The 7531-nt window shown below is 47.7% G+C and overlaps 1 long non-coding RNA gene across 2 annotated transcripts in view; it reads right to left on the reverse strand.

Moving 5' to 3' along the window:
• LOC122466293 overlaps positions 1–2349 on the reverse strand; it is a 28733-nt gene extending 26384 nt beyond the window's left edge. The window contains exon 1 of one of the 2 annotated variants that reach the window (XR_006291698.1): positions 2142–2349. This is a non-coding gene — a long non-coding RNA (uncharacterized LOC122466293). The remainder of the gene's footprint in view (positions 1–2141) is intronic. The other variant, XR_006291699.1, reaches the window with a different exon arrangement.
• Between the last annotated feature and the right edge of the window lie 5182 nt (positions 2350–7531).

A 7531-nucleotide genomic window follows, 5' to 3' on the forward strand; every position in this document is an offset into this window, starting at 1 on the left:
CATGGATAACAACTGTCCCCTACCTATAGGGTGACCAGAAGTCCCGATTTTATAGGGACAGTCCCGATTTTGGGGGCTTTTTCTTATATAGGCACCTATTACCCGTCACCCCCTGTCCTTATTTTTTACACTTGCTATCTGGTCACCCTACCTACCTACCCCTGGGCTCCACCAGAACCAGGATCACACGGATATGTACATACAGTTTAATTAGGAGCAAAGAGACCAAATCAACAGGCATTTTCACACTTCTTTTGTGAAGATACACAGACAAAAAGAGGAAGCAAAAGCATCTGAATAGATATAAACATCTCCCCTAAAACACTCCAGAAACTGTACATTAGGAATCAGATGGTAAGAATAATGTGTGTTTAAAGAGAGGTTTCAGAGTAGCAGCCATGTTAGTCTGTATTCGCAAAAAGAAAAGGAGGACTTGTGGCACCTTAGAGACTAACAAATTTATTTGAGCATAAATCTGTTAGTCTCTAAGGTGCCACAAGTCCTCCTTTTCTTTTTGTTTAAAGAGAGTGACATTTCTCTACAATGATCAATGTATCGGTGCCTCTTTACAGCCAAAAGGCTAGGTGATTCCAACTTCGTCTGTGTCCTTGCTATGTCCCCCTCATTTGTTATAACCCACTACGACAGCTTAAAGAGAGCTATATTGTCTGTAGCTGTCGTAGTGGGTTATAACAAATGAGGGGGACGTAGCAAGGACACAGACAAAGTTGGAATCACCTAGCCTTTTGGCTGCAAAGAGGCACCGGTACATTGATCATTGTAGGGAAATGTCACTCTCTTTAAACACACATTATTCTTACCATCTGATTCCTAATGTACAGTTTCTGGAGTGTTTTAGGGGAGATGTTTATATCTATTTTCCACTGAATGCATCCGATGAAGTGAGCTGTAGCTCATGAAAGCTTACGCTCAAATAAATTGGTTAGTCTCTAAGGTGCCACAAGTCCTCCTTTTCTTTTTGTGAATACAGACTAACAGGCTGCTACTCTGAAACCTGTATATCTGTAGTCCATCTCCTTTTCTTTGGCAGACTCTGACACACAGCTGTTTCTAGCACAATACGGGGGGGGGGGGGGGGGAGAAGAGGGGGAGGAATCCAAAGGATTCCCTTCTCCCCCCCCCCCCCCCCCCCCAGAAAAAGATGACAAATCCTTTGAGCAGGAAAATGCCAATAGCAACTAATTGGGTTGATGGGAATTTCAAAGTGTATTTGTTTGTTTAGCATCCTGCCTGCAGGATTAATGACTAATTAAACAGAGAAATGAAACCGTCAATGCAGAATGCAAATGAGATCGAACAAAATAATCCATTCAAGACTGAAAAAAAAAAACGTACAGCTAGAATCCAAAACAAAGGCTGGCGATTTGTTTTTTAAAGGCCCCGTTTCTATTGAAGAGATTTTAGCTGATGATGCAGTTTCAAAAAGAAATGGATTTCCTAATCTAGCCATCTGTGGTTTTTATTCGTTAAAACCACTTCTGTATTTCCAGCATGCTGCTGCCGCTCTCCCTTTCTAATCCGGTTTTAGGACGAATTCTAAAAGTGCCCCCCAGAAATCACAGCGGAGATTCTCAGGAGCATCCGCAGCAATAATTATGCAACAGCGGTACCTCCTGCAAACCAAGCAAGCAAAGGAAATAAGCAAGTGACACAGAGCCATGCAGTTTGTCCATCTGGATTTTAGGCACATGCAGTGCTCACACTTGTGTGAATGTTTCCCCTCACTATCTGACCTTCAGGGAGCAAGGCATGACATAGGAGAGCGGGCTTTTGAACAGAAGGCATTCAAAGTGAGCTCTCCTCTGCATTCACTGTTGTTTTGGCCAGACTGCCCTGCTTGTGTGGGCAGAGACCAATGCATCAATAGAGACAATTACTGGCAGTCCAAACACATTTGGCATGGCAGTCCCATGACCTCTCTCACACAGAGAGCTGCAGAAATGAGCACACACACCTTTAACAGGCAGATCCAGATCTCTCTCTCTCTATTCACCTGCATGCAACCACTATTCACCCACCCACCCACACAGCCTTCCATAGACTCAGGCCTGTGTGCTCCTCTTTCCCTCCTTGGGTCTGGTATGCATGGAAGGGCAGGTAAGAAAAGCAGGAGCCCCTACCTTCTCTCCCCAGACTGTTGTTCGCACAAGTCACACCTTGGAAGCTGGATGTTCTGCAGAGAGGAGGGAGGGAGGACGGAAGAGGCAAAAAAAAAAAAACCACCTTGGGAGTTTCCCACAATGCATCGCTGCAGTCCGCATAAAGCTGAGGAGAGGAGATGGGAGGGAGAGTGGGCGGTGCAATCAGGAGAGAGGGGCCAGGATGCTGGAGGAAGAAAGGATGCTGAGGACTGGCCAAGAGGGGGGCGAAAGGGGAGGTTAAGAGTGGGTCATGTCAGTCTCCTGGGTCCTCATTACTCCCCCAGGAAAGTGGAATCTGGGTCACTGCCCCAGGAATCCTTTTCTCTCTCAGACCAGCTGATTGCTCACAGCTGGGACGGGCTCTGTGGCTAGGGGCTCTCCCCAGAGCACAGCACTGAGCTCCTGCCTGCCATGAGGAGCAGCAGCTGCTGCATTCTCGCTCTCCGTTTGGAATCCTGAGTGTGCATGCAGCAAACTGGATTCCTCGTGAGGAAGAGCACCGAGGCGTAGTGATGGTGGAGGATACATGGGGAGTGTTATTCTGGATTGCTCAGTAAAACAGGACCCCTCATGGTGAATGTGTGTGTGTGAGAGAAGGGGAAAGGGGGGTTAATCCAGATTATCAAAACTGGATCCCCCCACCCCCCAAAAATGGATTCCAAGCATGTATGTATGCTGGGGGCAGGGGATGCATTGCAATATGGATTGTCATATAAAGCTAGATTCCAGAGGGACAGCGTGCGTGGGGGTGGGGGTATCAAGGGAAGAAAGATTGCCAAGGGAGTGGCTGTGTGTGTAGAAGTCCATTTGTTAAGGAAGGATGGATCAAAGCTCACCACATGTGTGTTCGAGTAACCCCCCATTGCACATCTGTGCAGGTGCATGTGTTTTTGTTTACTCTGGGGAAGGAAGAAGAAATCACGTGGGATTGCTGTGCACTCCTTATGCTGGATTTATTCCGTGTCCAGACCTCTTATCCCAGCTCACTCACCCTCACCCCCTTCACCCAGAGAGCCTGAGCCTGACCCATGTGCAGTAATACAAGTTTTGTGGGGAGTAGCCTGTTCCCACCTTCCTGGCAAAAGCAGAGAGTCCAGAACAAACCAGTTCCGGGTTTTCCACAAGACACTCTGCTGAGCATTTTGCTAGTCCTTTCCTAGACCTCCAGCCAGGCCCGCTGGATTCAGTAAGGCTGCTAGTTCCTTACCCTGACAATTGATTCTCACTGTGTTAATTTAAAAAGCTCCCGGGGCCCTGGCACACAGTGCGTTGTGTGGGGACACTATGGTTGTTTGCTTTAATAAGCATGAAACTGTGAGCATGGGATTCCTGCTGTGATGTGATGGCATGGAGCATGGTGGGAATCTTAAAGAGCTGGGTCAACATTTCAACAGGAACCACAAGTGCTCAACATCTTGGAGTGTCAGCTCACCGCGTGAGACACGTACATACAGATTTAGGCAATTAACCACAGGCAGCCCAACTGGAAAACGTGGGCCTTGCTGTATTCCAGACGAATAATGCACAGAACTGGTCCCTCCCAGCAGCTGGCAAATGGAAACTCTGCTGCTTACTGGTTCTACTTGGCTTCCTTGTTCACTGGTGTCACCCTTTCTCAGCCAACAGGGGAGCTCCAGCAGGAATAGTGCCTGCCATCTCAGATAAGCATCAGGGAACATTTCCTTCTCCTTCCAAAGTGCTCACCCTCAAAATAGACAAAACTCATCCCAAGCATAGACATCATTGAAATCAAGTCATAAAACAAAACCATCACTTTAAAGTCTTATGTTAACGCCGCACGGTGTCAGGCAGCTCCAGAGGCAACTGAGACTGTTTAAAACTTTACTTTCAAGTTCATACTGTTTTCTCCTCTTATACAGGGCAGCTGAGTAGTGGAACAGCAAGGAAAAGGGTCACAAGATGATAGACAAAGAGTGAATGAGGTGCACCAGATCCTCAGTTCTGTAATGCTAAAGCAGCATTGCTCCATTGACTTCAATATAAAGCATCAACTCCTGCAGTATATTTTACTGAACGTACAAACCCACATAAATGAAACCTACTAGAAACATATAAAACATCAGTGGCTTGAAAGTGAAACCCCAGCCCTCAATAAAGAGAATGTGTTTGTTGAATCTACGTTGTGTCGTGCTGGATTCCCATTCTCCATTCCTACACTTGGGCCAGGCACAGGGGTGGAGAGGTGGATGAAGATGCCTTTAAGCCATCTTTGTACCCACTGTATTCTGGAGCCTGCCTGGCTCCCCGGGTAAGTTAGAGCAGCCCCAGCGTGCAGGAAGCAGAGATGAGCTGTAGTGCAGTGCAACCTGGCCATGACTCTTGACCAGTTCTGGTCCCAGTATAGAGCCCTTATACCAGCTCTACATCAGCTGGAAATATCAACAGGGGCACATTTCTATCCCCTTTATGCTGAAAAGGAGCCTGAAAGGAGCCTTAGAATATCTGAGAATCTGTCAGGCCCATCAATGGCCCCTTGTTGGCCTGCCTGTGCATAGATCTATGGTGTTTAGTGCCCAGTATTCATTCTCTCTCGCTCTTTCATAGGAGATACCTATAGAATATAGTGAGCAAGTTCATTTGGCTTGCAGTTTTCTTACTCTGTTTTGGAGTTTGTTATAATAAATCTAAGAGGAAGATTGAGTGCTGAACACTAGAGGGAGAATAGTTTGAACAGTGTTTGCCTCATTTGCATTTAGAAAATCCATCCTTGTACCGTGAAGTATGGAAGAGCCTCTATAAACTGAATCCATTCCCGGCTGCTCTGAGAGTAGCCATAAGTGGGTCATGCCTTGCTAATACAGTGCTTGCTAAGCGCAAAACAGCAAAGCAAGGTGGAGCCCAGGAGTACTGATTCAGATCGAGAAGGGGCAAGGCGAAACCAGTACTCCCCTCAAGGTCAGCAAAGGAGAAAGCCCCCTGAGCTTAAAATGTATCTTAATTATGGTTGGGGTCCTGGAGAATGGTGACCCCCTCCCTCCCCCCACATGCACTATGGCTGATCAATCTGTAAAAGCACCTGCCTCCTGCCTGCATAGGACTCCTGCTGCTTCTAACCAGGAAACTCAGTTTTGACATGGTCCTACTTGCGGGGGGGGGGGGGGGGGGGGAAGAAGCAGCCCTGCCTTCACCATGTTAGAAGGGACAACAGCCATATAGATGGAGTTGTCAGAGAGAACACAAGGCACTACAGTGTTCCCACAGTGGCTTGTGCAGAGTGCATTTTCCAGGCACATTCAGACAGCGGAAGGCTGTTTTTAAATGTTCTAGCACCTTGGCAAATTGCTATGAGCTGCATGAGGCTAGGTGGAGCTTAATCCTGCTCCACTGAAGATAATGGGAATTTGGCCATTGCCATCCTTGGCTCACTGTAGCTTTTAATTAATGACAGGTTTCAGAGTAGCAGCCATGTTAGTCTGTAAAAAAAAAGAACAGGAGTACTTGTGGCACCTTAGAGAAGAACAAATTTATTTGAGCATAAGCTTTCGTAGGCTACAGCCCACTTCATCGGATGTCACTTCTGGAGCCTCAGCCATTGGGAGGAGTGACCCCTACCAATCGTGGGGTGGAATTTGCTTGACGTATCTGTAACATGTGCCCAGCTGGTACAAGGATGGGCTGAATAGAAAGGCTTGCCAACGGGGCAATTTAGCTGTTTGTTGCAGCGGTCTAATTAACCAGGTAAAGTTATACCAATGTAATTCCTGACTAAGTGTCCACACAAGGATTTATACCCATATATCTACAGCTGTATTATTAGACTGCTATAGTTATGCCCCTTCCCCAGCTAGAGAAACCTGAAATCCCTACTCTCTGCAAAGGGGCTAGGATTGCAAGCCTGCTATTCTGCAGCTGGCCAGAAGATGACAGCCACACAGAAAAGGGACAGAAGGAGGGAATTTTTGTCAGAGAATGTACAAGGTGGCTTGGCTGCTTTAGGGGAGAGCTGCAGAGGCCATCACAGAGGAGGGAGAGAAATCGGACTCTGGTCTCATGCCACTGTAGCCCCGCTGGCTTCTAGAAGCTACTCCTGATTTCCACTAGGGTAAATACGAGGAGAAGGCTCAGGGCCTTAAAATTAAGAAGCTGATTTGCCTTGGGTGTCACTGTCGTACTATATCACAGTCCCACCGTCAAAGGGAGGACGGGAGGCAAGGTGATGGCGAGGGAGTCTCCCACAGGGGAAGGGAGCACAGGCCGCCATCTGGGACATGGTCCCATCTCTCTGGAGACCGTCATATTTCTGTAGAAGCGGAACACATCTTGTTTCACGCGGTACAATTTTGTAAGGCACCACGTCACACGTGTTTACGGCCTGCCCTGCCACACACACACACACACACACACACACACACACACACAGTGTGTTACAGTAACTTCATGGCCAGGGTGACAAGGGAGATGTCATTTTTTCTAGTGGATTTTTAGTTCTCTTGAAGGTGAGGGACTATAGCGCCACCTGGAGGCATGCTGAGTGCAGGGCAGGGCTATGCGGAATATCCCTGCATAGGTTTGGAAATGCACTTGTCACAAACTGCACCACCTCCTGCTATTCCAGTGTGGTGGTATTATTATTACTACCAGTAGGTCATCTCTAGGCTGCTAGGCTAATCCTCCCCAATCATGGATCTGCAAAGACTCCTGCTTTCCTTGTCCTGCCTCCTTTCCCCTGTAGCCTGACTTTTGCCCCTCCCGCCCCCCCCAATTCTTGACCCAAAGCACCCCCTAACAGTGCACTACTGGGCCCTCACAAGCAAGGCTAATGCACCTCATTTTTGGGTTCAGCTTCTGATCCCAGTTAGAGTCCCACTTTTTTTTTTTCAAATGAAGCTATTCTCAATTTACACCAGTGTAACAGAGACCAGAATTTGGCCCATGATCAACAGCATCCCCTTTTATTAGTAATATTAGGGTAGTACAGAGATGCCCCAGCTGAGGTCAGAGCCCATTGTGCAAGGTGCTATGCACAGTGAGAGACGGCCTCTGCCCTGACGAATTTCCAATCCTTGTAGACAAGACAGGCAAGAGGTTTGAGGGGGAAACAGAGGCACAGCTATACCTTGCCCAGGGTCACACACTAGATCAGGGGCAGAGGCAAGAACAGAACCAGTCTCCCCTAACACCCAGGCTTGTGTCCTGTCCACTAGACAACACTCACTCTCCACCTAGTCTCCTCCCTAGCATCAACTAAGATCATAGCTACCTGCACTTAGGAAGGAAAAATTCCATGCACTGCTATAGACTAGGGAGAGAGTGGTGAGGCAGCAGTTCTGCAGAAAAGGATCTAGGGGTTGAGGTGGACGAGAAGCTGGATATGAGTCAACGGCGTGCCTTTGTTGCCAAGAAGGCTA

Source organism: Chelonia mydas, chromosome 6 (genome assembly GCF_015237465.2).
Source record: "Chelonia mydas isolate rCheMyd1 chromosome 6, rCheMyd1.pri.v2, whole genome shotgun sequence".
Classification (NCBI taxonomy): Eukaryota; Metazoa; Chordata; order Testudines; family Cheloniidae; genus Chelonia; species Chelonia mydas.